A 22,553-nucleotide genomic window follows, 5' to 3' on the forward strand; every position below is an offset into this window, starting at 1 on the left:
AGAGAGATAGCTAATATACCTAATACATAGAAACAAACACAAAGAATTAGGCAACATTAGGAGACAGAGGAAGATATTCCAATCAAAAGAGTAAGTCAGAACCTCAAAAAAAAGAACTAAACAAAACAGAGATAAACAATCTACCTGATAAAAAGTTCAAAGTAATGGTCATAAAGACACTAACCAAACTCAGATGAAGAAAAAATTAGCACAGTGAGAACTTCAACAGAGATAGAAAATATATGAAAGTACCAAACAGAAGTTATAACTGAACTGAAAAATATGCTAGAGGGGTTCAACAGCAAACTGGGTGAAGTAGAAGAACAAATCAGCCAGCAGGAAGATAAAACAATGGAACTCACCCAGACAGAGCAGAAAATGAAATAAGTATTTTAAAAAGCAAAGACAGGGACTTCCCTGGTGGTCCAGTGGTTAAGAATCCGCCTTCCAAGGCAGGGGACACGGGTTCAATCCCTGGTCAGGGAACTAAGATCCCACATGCCGCAGGGCAACTAAGCCCGTGTGCCGCAATCACTGAGCCTGCGCACTCTGGAGCCCATGCACAGCAACTATGGAGCCCCCGCACCACAACTAGAGAGAAGCCAGCGCACCACAACAAAAGATCCCGCATGCCACAACGAAGATCCAGCATGCCACAACTAAGACCCGACGCAGCCAAATAAATAAATATCTTTTAAAAATAATAAATAAAATAAAGATAAAAAATGAAGACACCTTAAGGGAACTTTGGGGCAACATCAAGCAGAATAACATTTGCATTATAGGGGTGCCAGAAAGAAAGAGTGAAAGGGACAGAAAACCTACTTGAAGAAATAGTTGCTGAAAACATCCTTAATCAGGGGAAGGAAACAGACATCCAGGTCCAGGAAGCACAGAGAGTTCCAAATAAGATGAACCCAAAGAGACACACACCAAGACACACTATAATTAAAACAGTAAAAATAAAGGATTAAGAGAGAATCCTAAAAGCAACAAGAGAAAAACAAATTGTTACATACAAGGAAAACTCTATAACTCTACAAGCAGATTTTTCAGCAGAGCCTTTACAGGCCAGAAGGGAGTGGCAGATCATATTCAAAGTGCTGAAAGAAAAAACTTCCAACCAAGAATTCTCTACACAGCAAAGTTATTCAGAATTGAAGAAGAGATCAAGAGTTTCCCAGATGAGCAAAAGCTAAAGGTATTCATCACAACTAAACTGGCCCAACAAGAAATATTAATGGGACTTCTTTAAGCTGAAAAGAAATGGCACTAATTAATAATAAGAAAACATATGAAAGTAAAAATCTCACTGTTAAAGGTAAATGTATGATAAAAGCAGAGGATCAATCACTTATAAAGCAAGCACAAAGGTTAAGAGACAAAAGTACTAAAAATAACTAAAATTACAATAATTAGTTACAGGATGCATAAAATAAAAAGAAGTAAAATGTGTCATCAAAAGTAGGAAACATAGGGAGGGAGTAAAAAGATAAAGCTTTGGAATGATTTCTAATTTAAGTTGCTAGCAACTTAAAACAGGCTACTACTTACATAGAATGTTACAGGTGAACCTCACAGTAACCACAAGGAAAAAACTTATAGTAAATACACAAAAGAAAGTGAGAAAATCTAAACATAACACTAAAAGAAACCACACCAAAACACAAAGGAAAAGAGAGAACTACAAAAACAGCCAGAAAACAATTAACAAAATGGCAATAAGCACATACTTATCAATAATTACCTTAAATGTAAATGGACTAAGTTCAATAGTCTTACCTCAAGAAACAAGAAATCCCCAATAAACAATCTAACCTTACACCTAAAGGAACTAGAAAAAGAAGAACAAATGCCAAAATAGGTAGATGGAAGGAAACAATAAAGATCAGAGCAGAAACAGAGACTAAAAAAAGAAAAAAAAACAAGATCAATGAAACTAAAAGCTGATTCTTTGAAAAGATAAATAAAATTGACGAACATTTAGCTAGACTCACCAGGAAAAAAAAAGAGGACTCAAATAAATAAAATCAGAGATGAAAGAGGAGATGTTATAACTAACACCACAGAAATACAAAGGATCGCTCATGATCTATGAATATACGCCAACAAATTGGACAACCTAAAAGAAACAGAAAATTTTTTAAAAACATACAATCTTCCAAGACTGAATCATGAAGAAATAGAAAAATCTGAATAGACCAATTACTAGTAAGGAGATTGAAACTGTAATCAAAAATCTCCCAACAAATCAAAGCCCGGAGCAGACAGATTTACTGGCGAATTCTACAAAGTATTCAAAGATTTAATACCTTTAGAAGGATTTAATATCCTTCTCAAATTCTTCAAAAAACTGAAAAGAAGGGAAGGCTTCCAAACACATTTTATGAAGCCAGCGTTAACCTGATACCAAAAGCAGACAAGGAGACCACAAAAAAAGAAAATTACAAGCCAATATCATTGATGAACACAGATGCAAAAATCCTCAACAAAATGTTAGCAAACTGAATCCAACAATGCATTAAAAGAAGCATACACCATGATCAAGTGGAATTTATTCCAGGGATGAAAGGATGGTTCAACATCCACAAATCAATCAACATGATACATCACATTAAAAAAATGAAGGATAAAAATTATATGGTCATCTCAATAGATGCAGAAAAAGCATTTGACAAAATTCAACATCAATTTATGATAAAAATTATCAACAAAGTGGGTAGAGAGGAAATATACCTTAACATAATAAAGGCCATATATGACAAATCCACAGCTAGTATCACACTAAACAATGAAAAACTGAAAGCTTTTCCTCTAAGATCAGGAAACAAGACAAGGATGCCCACTATTTTCACTTATTTTCAACATAGCATTGGAAGTCCTAGCCAAAGCAATTAGAAAAAAAAAAAAAAAAGGAAATAACAGGCTTCCGAATCAGAAGGTAAAACTGTCACTATTTGCAGATGACATGATACATATAGAAAACCCTAAAGACTACACACACACAAACACACACACAAAAAATGTCAGTACTAATAATATAATAAATGAATTTAGTGAAGTCACAGGGTACAAAATCAACATACAAAAGTCTGTGGCATTTCCACACCAACAACAAACTATCACAAAGAGAAGTTAAGGGACTTCCCTGGCAGTCCAGTAGTTAGGACTCTGCACTTCCACTGCAGGGGGCATGGGTTTGATCCCTGGTTGGGGAACTAAGATCCCCACATGCCATGGCATGGCCGAAAAAGAAAAAGAAAGAGAAATTAAGAAAACAATCCCATGTATGGCTGCATCAAAAAGAGTAAAATACCTAAGAATAAATTCAACCAAGGAGGTGAAAGACCTGTTACAGTGAAAACTGTAAGACAATGATGAATGAAGTTGAAGACACAACCAAATGGAAAGATATTCTGTGTTCATGGATTGGAGGAATTAATATTGTTAAAATGTCCATACTACCCACAGCAATCTACAGATTCAGTGCAATCCCTATCAAAATTCCAATGGCATATTTCACAGAACCAGAACAAATAATTCTAAAATGTGTATGGAACCACAGAAAAATCCCAAATAGTCAAAATAATCTTGAGAAAGAAGAAAAAAGCTTGGAGGTATCACACTCCCTGATTTCAAACTATACTATAAAGCTACAGTAATAAAACAGTATGGTACTGGCACAAAAACAGACACACAGATCAATGAAACAGAACTGAGAGTCCAAAAATGTATACCTACGCATATATGACAATTAATTTATGACAAAGGAGCAAAGAACATACCATGGAGAAAAGATAGTCTATTCAATAATGGTGCTGGGGAAAACAGACAGCCACATGCAAAAGAATGAAACAAGTAACTCAAAATGGATTAAAGACTTGAATGTAAGACCTGCAACCATGAAATTTCTAGAAGAAAACTTCACTGATATCAGTCTTTTTTTTTTGTCATTTAAGCAGTGAGTTTTATTTTGTTTTTGTTTTTTATGATTTATTTTTTAATTGAGGTTTTTTTACAATTTTTGAGATATATTTGACATATAACATTATATTAGCTTCAGGTGTACAACATAATGATTCAGTATTTGCATATGTTGCAAAATGAGCACCACAATAAGTCTGGTTAACATTCATTGATATCGGTCTCAGCAATGTTTCTGTGGCTCTGACTCCAAAGACAAGCGAAAGAAAAGCAAAAATAAACAAATGGGACTATATCAAACTAAAAAGCTTCTGTACAGCAAAGGAAACCATCATTAAAACAAAAAGGCAACCTACTGTATGGGAGAAGACATTTGCAAATCATATATCCAATAAGGGGTTAATATCTGAAATCTACAAAAAACTCATACAACTCAACAACAAAAAAACCACCAAATCAAAAAATGAGCAGAGGACCTGAACAGACATTTTTCCAAAGAAGACACACAGGTGGCCAACAGGCACATGAAAGGATGTTCATGATCACTAATTATTAGGGAAATGGAAATCAAAACCACAATGAGATATCACCTCACACTTGTCAGAAAAGACAAGAAATAAATGTTTGAGAGGGTGTGGAGAAAAAGGAACCCTGAACTATTGGTGGGACTATAAATTGGTGCAGCCCCTATGAAAAGCAGTATGGAGGTTGCTCAAAAAATTAAGACTAGAACTACCATACGACCCAGCTGTTTCACTTCTGCCTATTTATCTGAAAGACACAAAACCACTCATTCAAACAGATATATGCACCCCTATACATTACAGAATTATTTACAACAACCAAGATATGAAAAAAAACCTAAGTGTCCATTAAGGATGAATGGATAAAGAAGACATGGCATACACATACGTACACACACACACACACACACACACACACACACAGGACTACTCCTCAGCCATAAAAAAAGAATGAAATTCTGCCATTTGTGACCACATGGATGGACCTTGAAGGTATTATGCTAAATGAAATAAGTCAGACAGAGAAAGACAAATACCATATGATTTTGCTCATACACAGAATCTAAAAAAAAAAACAAAACAAATGAACAAATAAAATAAAACTAAAACGAACTCATAGACACAGAGAACAGATTAGTGGTTGACAGAAGGAAAGGGGGTTGGGAAGTGGGCAAAATGGGTAAAGGGGGTCAACTGTATGGTGATGGGCAGCAACTAGACTTGTGGTGGTGATCACTTTGTAGTGTACACAGATGTCAAATCATAATGCTATACACCTGAAACATATAATTCTTAAAAATTTTAAGTGAAAAATTACAAGCAAACTATGTTCAAAACAAAGAACAGGTTAACTAAATTGTGACATACCCAAATCAACAAAACTGACAATTAAAAATGACAAGGGTAGGGGACTTCCCTGTCGGTCCAGTGGTTAAGACTCCACACTTCCACTGCAGGGGGCATAGGTTCAATCCCTGGTCAAGGAACTAGGGTCCCGCATGCCGTGCGGCACAGCCAAAAAATTTTTTTAATTTTTTAAATTGTTTTTAAAAGTGACAAGGGTGAAGATTGTGCAAAGAAATTATAACACATGTGATATAATGTTGAATTTGTAAGACAGGCAAAATACAAAGTTTGGATATATTATGATTTCAATTATGTAAAGATATAAACACAGAGATTGAAAGGTCACAGAAGACTGTTGTGTTTTACATCAGGGTTATTTTTGTTGTTATTACTACTTTTCCTCTATGTTGCTGAAAGGATAAGATTTGTGTTGATGATTTAGTTAACCACCTACCCATCTCTTCTCAAAAATTTTTATTAGTGTGGTCATATTTTTTTTTAATTTTCAGATTTTTTTTAATTAAAAAATATTTGGGCTAGCAAAAGATCCAAATGATTAGAGTTATCAAACACCTATCATTAATGCTTAGTGGTATCAGCCAAACAGATCAAAATTTGAAAACATGGGGGAAAAAGGTTATATGGTATTCAAAGTATTTATTTCAACCAAATAAGAATAGATGTCTGCAATATATTTGGCTACCTTAAGTTGTTGATAATATAAAAATACATTCCTACTACCAACAACTATAAGATCAACATAAAGCAGCATTAATCTCTCCAAAAACTACTTTCAAAAATCACATACAAGTTTTTGAAGAAAGAACAGGACTTAACTGGGAAAAAAAAAGTTACTGTTTACTGTATGCAATACCTTGAAAGGTAGTATCACTATCAAAGAAGTTTTAACAACATGAAATTTCTTTAAAATGCATTTTTATCTATTTCAGACTAGTTGTTTATTGAATACAACTTTAAAAATCTACTGTGAGAATCATAATTACACTGCTGTAATCCAAAGCAACCAATAGCTATGTCTTCCAATTATGACTGAAAATCTAATAGCAAAGAAAATCAAAACAAACATCTAGTAGCATATAAAAAACACCTATTTTATAGATGAATAACAAAAGTTTTTCTAATATCTGGTGATATACTGAGTCAGAGCTTCCAAACTCAACATACTCTCCCTATATATAACTCTCCCCCTACATATGACTTCACTACAGAGAAGATCAAGCAGGAAGAGGGCAATAATTTCATTGAGAACATAACTCAGTTTTACAACCTAATTGCTACTAAAAATAAAGAACCTCATCTCTAAATCTTACCTATCTTCAAAGCACTAAAACCAACTAAAAGGATAACTAGTCTTTGCACACAGAAGAGATGTAGTAAATGCTTAATAAGCAAATGCACAACGCATACCACTCTAGCTGAAACTAGACTGGGAACAAGGCAAACCAGCAGAAGCTGAGTTAGTAACACATTAATTGCCAGAAAAAGGTGAGTTGACTAGAAATAGAATATTGCTTTTACGAAAATCTTTGAAAAAAATTGTTGTAAGATACTAAACACACCTTATACTTAGCAAAGTTATTTCTGAAACTGGAAAGGATACAAGTATTAGAAATTAAATGACATACAACCTCAAAACCTTGGAGACTCTTAGACATGGACAAGGATTTCTTATAAAATGTAACTTTCAGCATTGATTTTGTCACTCTGTTTCACCCTCCTCCCACCATAAAGACCAACTAGGAAAATTTTCACAAATTCAAGAAGTTTGAAAAGCCATCTATTATATTCAGACCTTAAGAAGGGTGCTTTTGGGACTTCCCTGGTGGCGCAGTGGTTAAGAATCCGCCTGCCAATGCAGGGCACACGGGTTTGAGCCCTGGTCTGGGAAGACTCCACATGCCGCGGGGCAACTAAGCCCGCGTGCCACAACTACTGAGCCTGTGCTCTGGAGCCCACGAGCCACAACTACTGAGCCCACGTGCCACAAATACTGAAGCCTGCACGCCTAGAGCCCGCGCTCCACAACAAGAGAAGTCACCGCGATGAGAAGCCCACACACCACAACGAACAGTAGGCTCCGGTCGCAGCGACTAGAGAAAGCCCGTGCACAGCAATGAAGACCCAATGCAGCCAAAAATAAAACAAATCTATCAAAAAAAAAAAGAAGGGTGCTTTAAATACACTACCTGATCCTTGTACTAGAAATGAATAATCAAAGATTTCTTAGGGCCCTCACTACCTCTTTCTTACTATTAAGAACTAAGAACTTTGCACATACAGATGAACTGAGAAGGTATATTTGCAAATGACAATTTTCTTATTTCATGGAAAGCATTCCAGGGCTTCCCAGGGAATTTTCATGTTCAACCTCTTAGCTTACCATACACTGTTAGGTGATCTCACTTATTCCCTTAACTTTAATTATCCCCCAATGCAGACAAAAATAAAATTCTAAATCTAATCCAGATCTCTGCTGAACTTCAAATTCATATTTTCCTTCCCTGCTAAATATCTCTACCAGAGTGCCATGAAAGCATACTAAAGTCATTTTAATCAAAACGAAATTCATTATCTGTTCTCATAAAACTTTTATCCATCTGCATTCTCTACCTGAACTTACAGAAACATCACACACCCATCTTGCTTAAATCTAAAGCATTACCCTTAACTTCCCTCTTTCTCAACCTTCACATCCAATCACCAAATTAATTGAATCACCTACATAAATTTTGCATCTATCACTTCTTCATCTCCTTTGCCATTAACTCAGTTCAAGACTTCATCATCTCTCACCTGGACTATAAAAGAGAGACTTAATTTAGCACCCTATATCTCTATACTACATTTCCAGTTGCTTTCTAATTGATTTCCCAAAGCACCTCAAATGAATCATTTCCAAAATCAAACCACTTATCTCAACCCTTTACCATCCCAGGGAAAAAGTTTTCTTTTCCTCCTATGTTCTCTAGCTTAGTTAATAATAATCGTCATTTATTTAAAACCTCAGCTAAAGTCTAACTGAACTCGAATTGATATCTGTACACCAAAGTTCATCGCAGCATTCACAATAGCTAAAGGGTGGAAACAACCCAAATGTCCACCGATGGATGTATGGATAAACAAAATGTGGTATATGCATACAGTAGAATATTATTCAGCCTTTCAAAGGAAGGAAATTCTAATACATGCTACAACATGGATGAACCCAGGAAGCATTAGTCTAAGTGAAATAAGCCAGACACAGAAGGACCCATATATATGACTCCACTAATATGAGTACTTAGAATAATCAAATTCACAGAGACAGAAAGTAAAACAGTGGTTACCAAAGGCTGGGGTAGGGGGAATAAGGAGTTGTTTAATGGTACTGAATTTCAGTTTGGGAATGATAAAAACATTCTGGAAATAGATAGTTGTGATGGTTGCACAACAATATGAGTGTACTTAATGCCAACAAACTGTACACTTTAAAATGATAAAAATGTTAAACTTTACGTTATAATTTTTAAATTTTAAACCTAACTGAATCTCAAGTTAATGCTATAGCCACACAGAGAAGATAATTATTTCAAGTGTTTTAAGAACACAATGTTTTGACTTTATAGCCTTAGCGAGCTATAGTATAAGGACAAAAAGAACTGCTAAAAAAAAATTAGTAAAACTGATTCAGTAAGCTTATTAACAGTAATATTAGTATTGTTATTTTAAAGCTATGGTATGTATATTTGTAGGAAAAATAATTATGTTAACGTTAAGAGCCAAGATGTTCAGTATAAAATTTAAAAATATAAACTCAAAGAAGGAAAAAATACTTTAATTTGAACTCATGTTGTTTTGCTTTTTAAATCTGTCCATATGTACATGTGTGTATATATATATATCCTAGTTCTTATCTTAAATGCTTAAAAGCAATGACAACACAGAAGCAATGAGTATCCTAAGTGCCCAGACAGTGGTATTTAAATAGCATTCCCCATTAAAAGGAACCAGGACTCTTTGGAGAAATGGATGATTCCAGCCTGGAGGAGAAATTTTACTAGATGAACCTGGCACATGTTGTGCCACAAAGCAAGGAAGTTATCAAACATTAACAGGGTCCTGTCAAAATGACAAAAGTCACCTTGAAGGCACTTCTACTAGGTAAAGATGGGGCAATTTGCATACCAAAAAATCACACTGACTTCAATTGACTGAAACCCACTAAATATACATAAATCCTTGAGTTAATGAAATATATTTAAAAATCCATGAGTGCTTCTTCCTCTTCCGGGGATGGTATCTAGAGGCATTCAGGATGGTCCAGTGTTTGAGACACCATCATAGGCTATCCTACAATACAGCCTCTAACAAAACCAGGCTGTCTCAAACTCCTGGTGTTTACCTTTATACCAAGACGGTTGGGAAAGCACCAAAATCCACATGTGGCATGTGCCCAGGCCAACTTTGAGGAGTTTGTGCTGTGAGACCTAAAGCCCTTACAAGGTTGTCTAAAACGAAAAAACATATCAGCCAGGCCTATGGTGGTTCCATGTGTGTTTTAAATGTGTCCATGACAGGAACAAGCAAGCACACTTTCCTTACTGAGGAACATAAAATCGTTGTGAAAGTGTTGAAAGCACAAGCACAGAGTCAGAAAGCTAAATTAAAAAATGAAGTTTTTCTGAGTAATTAAAAAATCAAAAGGCAAACAAACAAACAAAAAAATCCATGAGTTCTCTTTCCTCAAGGAAAGAGAAAGTCAAAAGACAAATAAGTAAGCCTCATTTCATTGATCACTACTACAGTAGTGTATCAATTCTTATTCTGAAAATTCATAATTAAAGAAAAAGAATTAAGCATTTATCCTGACCATCCAGTATACACTGAAATTCATGGCAACCAGATCACCCTGGTTTAAACCGAAAAGTTCTTTACAGAAAAATGTCAGTTAATATATGTAGAAGAAATAAAAAATCTGGAAAATCAACAGTTTGCAACTGTTGATGGAATCAGTCTTTCTAACTTAAGTGACATCAATAAAACCTTTCCTTAGACAAGAAATCTTTCTCTCCTTTAAAGTGTTATATCTCTTATTTATACTTCTCTTGTAACACTTACCAATACAAGGAAGAAGAAAGCGGTGGTAGATTGTTAAAGCAATGAATCACACCTATGTTTTAATGCCCTTGCAATTCTCCTGTGTAATCCTCTCCCACATGGGCTCTGGCCATGAGACTTGCCTTGGCTGATGGTAGAGTAGCAAATAGCATACAAGTGTAGAGTGCACAATGGGATTTGCTCCTTCATTGCTGGAAACTCTTCTGTCACCACACAAGCCCAGGCTAACCTTGGACACATGTGACCCAAGGAATATTATCAGCAATCTGAGAGAGGCTGTTAGACTAACACCCCAATCAAACCAACAGATAACTCCAGCTGTATTAGTAACTCCAAGAGAGACCAGCAGAAGAACCATTCAGTTTAGCCTAGCCCAAATTGTTGATCTAGAGAATCTAGAGTAAATAAAATGATGGTGGTTTTAAGCCAAAGCCAAAGCCAAAGTTTGGGGATGGTTTATCATGCAGCAATAGACACAATTAGATACAGTAGATATAATGTCATATCTTCTCCACAAGAGAGAAAAGGAACCTTTCTGAGGATGGGACCCCTATAAAGAATGAGGTATTCGTCAAATTTCCTAGTAAGGACACAATAAAAATACCCCCTGAGTTTAACTAACACACAATACTTCTCATACATTAAAAAGAATTAATGTAACTACTCCAAGATTTACATTATTCTATTTTCCATAGTTTCTTTTTTAACTTTCTAAGTTAAACAAGAGACTAGAAGACTAAACTGCCAATCTGGTTTTCAGGGTATTTGAGTAAAATCAAAAAATTTTTTTTCTTTGACAATACTCATTGGTGGAAAGAGTATTGGAAAACCAACACTCTCAAACATTGTTTGTGGGAGTGTAACTAAATACAAAAAATGTACATACTCTCTGACTCACTGCTAGGAAATTACCCAGTGGACAAATTCATTAAAGGACCACCTATATATGTATACAAGCATGCTCACTGCAGTGTTATTTATTAGCAAAACTGGAAACAAACTAAATGTCCTTCAATAGAGAAATGATTAAATTTTAATAATCCATATAATAAAATATAATGTAGTTATTAAAAATAAACAAATAGGGCTTCCCTGGTGGCGCAGTGGTTAAGAATCTGCCTGCCGGGCTTCCCTGGTGGCGCAGTGGTTGAGAATCTGCCTGCCAATGCAGGGGACATGGGTTCGGGCCCTGGTCTGGGAGGATCCCACATGCCGCGGAGCAACTGGGCCCGTGAGCCACAATTACTGAGCCTGCGCGTCTGGAGCCTGTGCTCCGCAACAAGAGGGGCCGCGACAGTGAGAGGCCCGTGCACCGCGATGAAGAGTGGCCCCCGCTCGCCGCAACTGGAGAAAGCCCTCGCACAGAAACGAAGACCCAACACAGCCAAAAATAAAAAATATATATATATAAATAAATAAATAAAAATAAAAATAATCAAATAATAAGAGGCAGTTCTGAAAGTGCTGATACTGAAAGCTCTCCAAACTATATTAAGTGAAAAAGATCAAATTCATATAAAGAGTATGATCATACTGTAAAATGTTAATGGATATATGCATTAAAACTTTGTGGAAAAATACACAAGAAACTATTAGCAATGATTACTGGGAAGGACCTACTTTTCACTTTATATCTTCTATACTCCTAATCCTTAACTCCTGTCAGTCTCAAACTTCATATAAAATTTGTCTCTTAAGTCCTTTCCTGCTTGCTCTCAATCTTCAACCTTGAAAACGGTCACTAATACTCTTTGTTCAAATCTCCATTGCCGCAGACCGGCTGCAGAAAGCTAGAAGTTCCTGGCGGTGAGGGGTAAGGAACTGAAAAGCACCAGTATGGGGTCAGAAGGGCCAAGACAACTGATGGTTGCAAGGCAAGTTTATTCAAAGAGCATGAATGTATATATAGGTTTAGTACGGAACGAATATCAGACAATACATCAGTAAACCTTGTATTTCCACATAATTCTGTCGCCACTATCTATGCGCCACTATCTATGCGCCACTGTCTATGCGTCAGCATGCCTTATGGGCCATTCTTTGGAGATACAGACTTCCCCCTCAGGGCAGCACGTCCTTCTTCTGGGGAACAACCAGGGGCTCTTAGATCCAGAGCAGGCACCTGGAACGAAACTGGCCGCAAGCCATTTTCCTTTTTTACGCTCAATACCGCAGCGTCAGGAGTGCATACCAAGAAAGAGACAAGCAGTTCTCCGCAAAGCAGAAAGCTGAATAAGCTTACAGCTTGGGGGCCACCACACTCCATTATAAATCTAACAACTTTAAACTTGTTTACAACTCATTTTTGGTAATTACTTTTTTTTTTTGTCCTCTGAGTTCCTTCTCATTTCTCCACCTTCTTCTTAAAACTGAATATATCCCGATCTATATCAAATCCTGATGTAGAAGGCTAACTCAGACTGTTGCAGTATAACCTTGACCCACCATGTAACTCCACAGATGCTTTTCTATCCATCATAAAACCATGTACAATAGTAAGCTTCTTTACAAATATACCACATTTAACCCTAATTAATTTACATCAGCTTTCAACTGAAAATAATTCCTATTTTTTTAAATGTGAGCAGTTCCGCCTAACCTAGAGCCATCTACGACTTTAATAAGCATCAAATAGTCACCCCTGTTGTTAAATTATTAATGGTGAATTGAATGCAATTCCTATTCGTCTTTCTAAGGTGTCTTTTAAGAGGCTATATTCCCCCATTGCACCTGATTCCAGCCTACTCCAAAATGTCTCAAGTGCCAACACACAATATACTTCCACATCCTAAGTCTTCCCTGCCTAACTTAGTGACATAGACTACGATAAATACAATACAGTATGCCAGAGAAGGGGGGTGAGAAGCATACACTTATCAAAATGCAATTGGCTCTTGTTTTCAGCAGGGCCTGTCAAGCGTTCCAAAAACAAAAGTACATCTAAATCTAGGAATACTGATTCAGAAAACAGTAGTTGGAGTCACACAGACCTGCATTCAACTTCCAGTTTACCCACTTAGAAGCTTTGTAAAAGTACTTAACCTCTGTAAGCCCCAAATTCCCATTTGTAAAGTAGAACTAATGTCAGCCTCACAGAACTGTTGGGAGGATTAAATGAAATAGTATGCATACAATGTTTAAATCGGCACCTGGCATTTGTTAGATATACTATAAGTAGTAGATACTTACATTATTACTAAGTGCACCACTCCTAAAAAAAAGACGTAGAATCAAAATTAAAAGCTGGAAAATGTCTCAGAAATCATGTTCCAACTGTAACACTCCATAGATGAGGAAACAAAGCCCTAGAAAGTACAACTGGCTTACCTGACGTCATGCTATCTAACAATAGAGCTGCAATTAAAACTTAGGTTTCCCAAGTCCTAATTCAATATCCTCTCTACTGTCTCAAATATTTCTTGGCCATCTCTCTGATACCCATCAAGACACTTAATTTCTCTAATCTCAACTTCTTCAATGACAAACTACAGGGACAGGACAAGATCATGGGTCTTTCTAGCTCCAAAATTCTCATTCCACGATTCATGTGGGCCCTAAACTGGCTAACTTGAAAGCATGACCATAGAAACAAAGTCAAATATATTTCCAATCTTTATATATGCTTAGCTTTCTTATGTATACTTTCAAAACTCTAAAATTTAGTTAGTGGTTATTAATAGGTACATGAAAGCAGTCAAGTCAGAAAAAAAAAAAAAGCAGCCTAGTCAATAAGAGACTGAGACAATCAAAACTAATTGTAGGGACTTCCCTGGTGGCACAGTGGTTAAGAATCTGCCTGCCAATGCAGGGGACACGGGTTCAAGCCCTGGTCCGGGGAAGGTTCCACATACCACGGAGCAACTAAGCCCGTGCGCCACAACTACTGAGCCTGCGCTCTAGAGCCTGTGAGCCACAACTACTGAGCCCACGTACCACAACTACTGAAGCCCACGTGCCTAGAGCCCATGCTCCACAACAAGAGAAGCCACCGCAATGAGAAGCCCGCGCACTGCAACGAAGAGTAGCCCCCGCTCGCCACAACTTGAGAAAGCCCATGTGCAGCAAAGACAACCCAACGTGGCCATAAATAAATAAATTTAAAAAAAAAACAACTAATTATAGATAAGTTACTAGCAACTAAATTGGGTTTACAGACATCATACAATTAACTCAATATTAAGTGAAAGAATAAAAGACTTTAATATCTAACACTTTAAGTATCTAACATGTAATTAAATATCTAACATATAATTAAAATTGATTCACATATTTTAAGCAAGTTTAGACTATCAGGTGTCTTGATTCAATAAATATGGAGAGACAGACACAAAAATATATCAAAATAAGAATTCAGAATCTGGGGGAGAATGGATACATGTGTATGAAGGGCTGACTCACTTTGCTGTGCACCTGAAACTATCACAACATTGTTAATCGGCTATACTCCAATATAAAATTAAAAGTTTAAAAAAAAAAAAAAGGTGCTTGCCCATCTCTCAGGACCGACTGACCTATGTTCAACTGCTGTTCACATGCAACCCTTCTCCACTTTGGCCTTCAAAGTTCTCATCTGAATAGTTGCTACTACCTCCAAGATCTGCACCTGCAGTGGCTCCACCTGTGCCCACACCCTAGGCTTCAAGGCTCAACACAACCCTCCTACCTGTCTCAGAGCGGGGGCGGGGGCGGGGGCGGGGGGGGGTGGTGGTGGAAACGATGACTACACCCCACCCTGAGGGAGGATGGCCCACACTCCTGCTCCCGTCCCTCACACGCCACTTTTCATTTTTTAAGTCTTAAAATCACTTGAGAGAACTGGGAAAGGTGCTAATAATAAAATTTCCTAAACAGAGAATCTGTGGGCCATACTCAAAATCCCAAAATGTGCTTGAAGACCTACTATGTAAAAACTCCAGAACCTAACAAAAATCCTAATCTACTGGCTATGAATTCCTGTTATAAAAGATATGTAGAATGTCAAAGAAGTGGAACACAATATTCATAAAATTAAACTCCATCCTGAATATTATCATCTTTTACAATGCAAAAATCCCTGAGAAAGACTATCCAAATAGCAGATGACTCGTAATTCAGGTTCCCAAGGAAACAGAGTCTGAGACTGATATCTGCAAGCAGGTTTACTGGGGAGTGCTCTCAAGAACACCTGTGTAGGCACAGAGGCAGCATGACTGGGCCAAGGGAGAAGCTGAACAGTACTGATCAATAACAGTTGCAAGAGCAGCCTCAGCTAAGCCTACTAAGAGTCCTGAAGCTAGAATGACCCTTCATGTTAGTCTCTAATCAAGGCAAGAGGATGATTCTTTGCATCCCCCAACATCAACCAGGAATGAAATGCAGGCGGCTTCCAGGAAGGGGACATAAATTTGAGTGAGGCAGCCATGATCCCAAGCAACTAAGAGAATGTGTCTCTATCCTGAAGAGGTATCTGTGGCCCACACCAAAGCATCCACTACAATGAATGTACCTTACTTGCATTTGAGATACGCATAAAGGGCTATACACTGGGGAAAGGGAGTGGGGGAGGGAACTCAACAGAAAAGGAGACTTACTCTCTTCTGGAGCCTACTATGTGGCAGGTGCTGTGATCGTCATGCTACATGAGCTATGGGATTTTATCCCTGAATCCTTGCTTCCTGAAGACAGTGTTTTTTTCTCAGCAAAGAGGCTAGGAAACAGGGTAAAAGGTATCAGGATTTGTTATGTAACACTTAAAATGCTACTTTGTGGTTGCAAATGGTCTGCAGACTCAAAATCCTGGTACTTCCGTGATTTTCAACTAATACTTTTACCCTGAAAAGCACTTTAGAAATCACCTAGGTGGTGCCCTCATTGAACAGATAAGGAAAGTGAAGCCAAGAGAAGCTCATGATTTGCCTAAGATCACACTGATAGCAGAATTTAGAACGTGAACTCATCTTTTGATTCCAAATTCAGTGATTTCTCTACTTGATGTGGTGCCTTTACATTCAAAAACTTAACAAAATCAAAATAACCCAGAGGCATGAATCTTATTGTAAAGCTCAGAATATCAACTTCTCCTAGATCATTTGTACTTTCAAAATCAGGCACATAAGAAACTTGAGTTTTATACTAGTTAAAGAAATGTCAATTGGTAGTGTGCTAAATGAAATATTATATCTTTCTATTAATAATAATAATAGCTAACTTACAACCTCTGTGACAGGCACAACATCAAGATCTTTATTCACATTATATCACTTAATCATCACAACAATCCTTTGGATAAAGTCAAAGGAATTGTTCCCATTTAACCAAGGGGGAAAAATAAGGTTAAAGAAACTAAGTAAGTTGCTAGCTAAGATTACAAATGTAATCATGCACAGAGCTGAGATTCCACCTGACTTAAACAAAATGCTCTCAAAGTTAAACCATCCACTATGCTACAAGCCCCATGCTTCTTCTCAATTTTCCTTTTCTGAACTTTTCAGATTTCCATGATGTACATGATTTATTTTTATAACCAGAAATATATTCTTTTATTATTTCTAAATATTCTATTTTAAAACTAAATCATTGCTTTAAATATTTGGAAGTTGCAAACAGATATAACAAGGTTTTATCAGAAAAATTAATGTCTTATAGAACAAAATAAACCCATACTTCCTTATCAGAGGTCCAACTCAATACGATTACCTCTTAATCAATCCCCCACAACAGAGTGTGTTTTGGCATAACACTACACAAAGTCAGGAATTCTTAAAACACTTTCCAAATATTATTTAGCTAATAAAGTCCCAATAAAGTATCACTGAGACGCTAGAAAAACTTTTATATTAGCATACTTATGTAAAACTTAACCATAGTCTAATATTAAACATTGAAACGAGGGAAAGGATGTGGTTTTTATTAAATTCCATCTGCTGCTATGACCCATGCAATACTTAAACAGATGTCTATGCAACTAAGTTATTCATGTTCAATATGTCAATCAATCACAGTGTAAGCAATGGCCATGGATCTATCCCAAAGTAAGTTATCCTACCGCAGCCCATACTGAGAACATAGTCCAAGACAGCCAGGGTATATGACCCCATGTCTACTGCCAATCGACCAAATGTGATCACCTGGACCCAAAAGCAGCCATTCACAAGCTAGCTAGCAACCAATAAAATGGCTCAGTGGCAAAACAGACAAACAAACCCCAGTGTGAACAATGAACTACTGCTGAGCTCCATGCTTAGGCCTTTAAACTGCAAACTTTGAAGAGAAATGACTGACTAGTTACACAGAGACTTCCCTGGTGGTCCAATGGTTAAGACTCCACGCTCCCAACGCAGGGGCCCAGGTTCGATCCCTGGTCAGGGAACTAGATCTCGCGTGCCGCAACAAAGAGCCCGAATGCCACAACTAAAAAAAGATCCCACATGCCACAACGAAGATCCCACGAGCCACAACGAAGATCCACGAGCCACAATGAAGATCCCATGAGCCGCAACAAAGATCTTGCACGCAGCAACGAAGATCTCACGTGCTGCAACTAAGACCCAACACAGCCAAATAAATAAATAAATATTAAAAAAAAAAAAAATTAGCCACACAAACTGGCACTAAACAGATACACATCAAAGTCATGAGGTAAATAAGAGTACAGGAGGAACTTAAGTAAATCAAAGTTATAACTCAGCCAAAGTTTCAAAAGACCACTGACTCTTGAGAATGCAGAAGCTATGAAGGAAAAAACTAGAATAGAGGGTAAGAAAACTAGCTGGCACCAAATGAACCTAACCAGAACTATAATCACTATTTCAGAGCCACAGTAAAGCTTATTTCTAGAATGATCTGTAAAAGATGTGTTTCATGGTATCACAATTCCTAAAAGGAGGACTCCTAAGAATCAAATGACCTCAGTCCACTCCCAACCTCAGCTGACTAAACCAGCAGCAGACACCTGACCCAGAGGAAGCAACTCCATCATTGGCCAGCCAGAGACCTACGCGTGACCCAACAAGAAAAGATGAGGAGGACATTTTTGATTCTTCTCTTGGGGTTTGGAAATTGAGACATTTGGCCAGTTGGCTATGCAAAGGTAAGGTGAAAAGCAAGTAGAATCATGTGGTCAGATGGCCATTTGAGGTCTTGAGCATACTAAGCAAGGAGCAGCGAGGAGATGGACAGACACAGAGATGTAGAGGCAAAATGCCAGTGGTCCAGGAGATTGTGTGAGACAGAGGGGAGCACTGCCTCTGCCCTGACACCTTTCTAGGTTCTACTGTCTAGAGACCCAACTGTACAGCAATTCTTATTCTTAGATCACTTTGAAACCTTACAATAAATCCTTTCAATTTAGACTGATTTGAGGAAGTTTATAATCCTTGAAAATAAAAAGCACTCATTAGAATATTGTCCAAGGATGACAGATTACATTCATGCATTTAATATTTAATTACTGTTTCCTCTCCTCCATATATCTTGGAAGAATAGTCTGCACTCCCTGTTTCTACGCCCTTACTGCCCAGCCAATCATTTCTCGCCATGACTCTCCTGAAACTGAACTAGGTATGACCTAACTGTTCCATTCAGTGGATACTTCTCAGTCCTTATTTGAATTGACATCTCTTCAACATTCACACATATCTAATACTTGCCTCCACTTGTCTCCTGAGTGCTGGACCTACATATTTCCACCTGCCTAGTGAACATCTCTGTTGGGATGTCCATACCTCTAGTTCACACTCGTCTTCCTCCCCAAACCTGTTCTTCCTCCTCCTCTATTCTTCACCTTAGTTCCTTCCCCCAAGATTACTCACAAGTCAGTAAGTTCTATTAATTCTCCTAACTTTCTTGAAAATCTGTCCTTTCTCTATCCCCAAAGCCATTGTCTGATTCAAGCTTTCATCATCCCCTGGATTGACAACGAGAGATGCAGAAATTCTGATTCAATGGAGGGACTTGGGAATCTTTTTTTTCTTTTTCTTTTTTTCTTCTCTTTTTTTAAGGATTCCAAATGATTCTAATGTGCAACAATTTTAGGAACTAAAACGTTATTACTTTCTAGCTGGTCTCTCCCTTTATGGAGCCATCCTCTCTGCACAGCTACCAAGTCAACATGTATTACTGAAAATACACCAAGTATCAAACATTAATGTAGGTCCTACACACTAAGAAAGAAAAACAAAATCCCCACCCTAAGGGAGCTCAGTCTAGTAGTGGAGAAGTATCACAAGAACAATGGAATAAGTTTTGCAGAGATCTATATACTAAGTGTTTTAGTATACTGAGCTACTATACACTAAGTGTTTATTGAATGCTGATACTGTGGTGAGTCTTCATGAACATTATTTCATTTAATCCTTCTACAATACTGTAAAGTACATGTTATGCTCATTTTGCAGATAAAGCAGCTGGGTCTCAAAGAGCTTGAAATTTTGCACAAGATCTCACGCTCATGAATAGAGGAGGCCAGGGCTTAAACGATGGTCTAATTCCAAAAGCCCATTCTCTTAATTAGTATGGGGTGCTTTGGGAGAAAGAAAAAAGAGCGAGCAACTAACTCCTAGTATCCCCTAAACTGAGCAGTGTGGACAAGTAATGGTAGGGCACTCACAGCAGAATAAAGAGCTTCTACAGAGATGTGAAGGGATGAGAGATCAGGGGAAGTTGTGCGAAACACAGTTAGTGAAGATGGCAAGGTCAGTGAATGTACAGAGGTACGTGGAGATGAGCCTGAAATGGAATCTTTTTTCCCAAGGAACCAGAGCAGTATCGGCCTTGCATGCCAAAGTAAAGAGTCTGGACATCTCCTATGGGCACTGAGTTGTCACCAACAGATTTTAGACAGAAGACTGATTCACCTGATACACTTTTTATAAGGATCATAAGGGGAAAATATTTTTGGAGGGTTTTCCTTATTACAAATTTGATTATTTAAAAACTTTCCATGGCTCCATATTGTCTACTGTATAAAGTCCAAAATCCTTTCCAGTCTCATCTCATAACTATCCCCATCCACATGCGAAATATTCACAATTCCCCTATGCTGTGCTAGGCTGCTTCAGGTTTTTGCATTTGCCTGGTCACTGTCTGTACAAATGCCTTCTCTCCCTTGTTGCTCCTTGCCCGAGTCTCTCCAGCTTCAGTAAGGCCTTTAACCATCTCCATTCCGTCTCCCTCCCTCCTCCTTTCACCACAGAATTAGTTACTTTTTCTTTTGTGCTCACATTCTTCCTCTGTATATCTATTGCCACATCACACTGCTTTGTAATTATTTAAGTATCTGTCTCCCCCATTAAATCTCTGCCAGCCCAGCACCGTAATGAGCACAGAATAAATGTTCAACAGTATGACAAATGACTTTCTACACACACACACACACACACACACACACACACACACACACGAAGTTAAAAAAAAAAAAAGATAACAAGGGAGTGATAAGAAAAGCATTCCTTGAAGAAATCTGGAGTATGTAATAACAAAAAACCAACATTAGCAGCAAATAACATTTATAGAGTTTACTGTGTGCCAGATACAGTTGTAAAACCTTCACATGTATTAATTCATTTAATCCTCACAACAACTCTATGAGAAGGGTACTATTATTATGACTATTTTAATGAGCCACAGAGAAGTCAAGTTACTTGCCCAAAGCTACCCAGCTAGTAAATAGGGTGCAGATGCCACCCCAGGCAGTCTGGCTCCAGAGTTCAGGTTCTTTTTTGTTTGTTGTTTTTTTCAGAGTTCAGGTTTTTTTACCAATAATTATATTGGGTTGGCCAAAAGGTTCATTCGGTTTTTTCCGTAAGATGGCTCTAGTGGCACTTAGTCATCTTTAACTTCATTCAAAACAATTTTGTGGGCTTCCCTGGTGGCGCAGTGGTTGAGAATCTGCCTGCCAATGCAGGGGACACGGGTTCGAGCCCTGGTCTGGGAAGATCTCACATGCCACGGAGCAACTAGGCCCGTGAGCCACAATTACTGAGCCTGCGCGTCTGGAGCCTGTGCCCCACAACAAGAGAGGCTGCGATAGTGAGAGGCCCGCGCACCGCAATGAAGAGTGGCCCCCGCTTGCCGCAACTAGAGAAAGCCCTCGCACAGAAACGAAGACCCAACACAGCCAAAAATAAATAAATAAATAAATAAATAAATAAGTGAAATTCTTAAAAAAAAAAAAAAACAATTTTGTTAGACTGTATGTGACAGCCATCATATCAGCGTGCGTTAAAAAAAAACTTATCAAAATCAGTGAATTTTTGTGTAGCCACTTTAATGTTGAAGATGGAAGAAAAAAAAGCAACATTTCGGCATATCATGCTTTATTATTTCAAGAAAGGTAAAAACGCAACCGAAATGCAAAAAGAAAGATTTGTGCAGTGTATGGAGAAGGTACTGTGACTGAACATGTCAAAAGTGGTTTGCAAAGTTTTGTGCTGGAGATTTCTCACTGGACGATGCTCAGGGTCAGGTACACCAGTTGAAGCGATTTGATAGCGATCAAATAGAGACATTAACTGAGAACAATCAACGTTATACCATGCGGGAGATGGCCGACATACTCAAAAGACATACTCAAAATATCCAAACCAAGCGTTGAAAATCATTTGCACCAGCTTGGTTATGTTAATCGCTTTGATGTTTGGGTTCACATAAATTAAGGGGAAAAAACCTTCTTGACCATATTTCCACAAGCCATTCTCTACTTAAACGTAATGAAAACTTTCCGTTTTTTAAAACAAATTGTGATGGGCGATTAAAAGTGGATACCGTAAAATAATGTGCAACGGAAGAGATCGTGGGGAAGAGAAATGAAACACCACCAGCCACACCAAAGGCCAGTCTTCATCCCAAGAAGGTGATGTTGTGTATATGGTGGGATTGGAAGGGAGTCCTCTATTATGAGCTCCTTCCAGAAAACCAAAAAATTAATTCCAACAAGTACTGCTCCTAATTAGACCAACTGAAAGCAGCACTCGACAAAAAGCGTCCAGAATTAGTCAACAGAAAACGCATAATCTTCCATCAGGATAACACAAGACCACATGTTTCTTTCATGACCAGGCAAAAACTGTTACAGCTTGGCTGGGAAGTTCTGATTCATCCACCGTGTTCACCAGACATTGCACCTTCGGATTTCCATTTAGGTCTTTACAAAATTCTCTTAAT

The 22,553-nt window shown here is 37.7% G+C and overlaps 1 protein-coding gene and 1 long non-coding RNA gene across 4 annotated transcripts in view; both read right to left on the reverse strand.

Annotated features, from left to right (window-relative positions):
* Positions 1-22,553, reverse strand: part of LOC309609246 — a 388,908-nt gene that overhangs the window by 193,307 nt on the left and 173,048 nt on the right. The gene's annotated exons all lie outside the window — the stretch shown is intronic.
* Positions 1-22,553, reverse strand: part of EEA1 (early endosome antigen 1) — a 130,119-nt gene that overhangs the window by 97,671 nt on the left and 9,895 nt on the right. The window lies entirely within an intron of this gene.

Source organism: Balaenoptera borealis (genome assembly GCF_965194805.1).
Source record: "Balaenoptera borealis genome assembly, chromosome: 13".
Taxonomy (NCBI): Eukaryota; Metazoa; Chordata; class Mammalia; order Artiodactyla; family Balaenopteridae; genus Balaenoptera; species Balaenoptera borealis.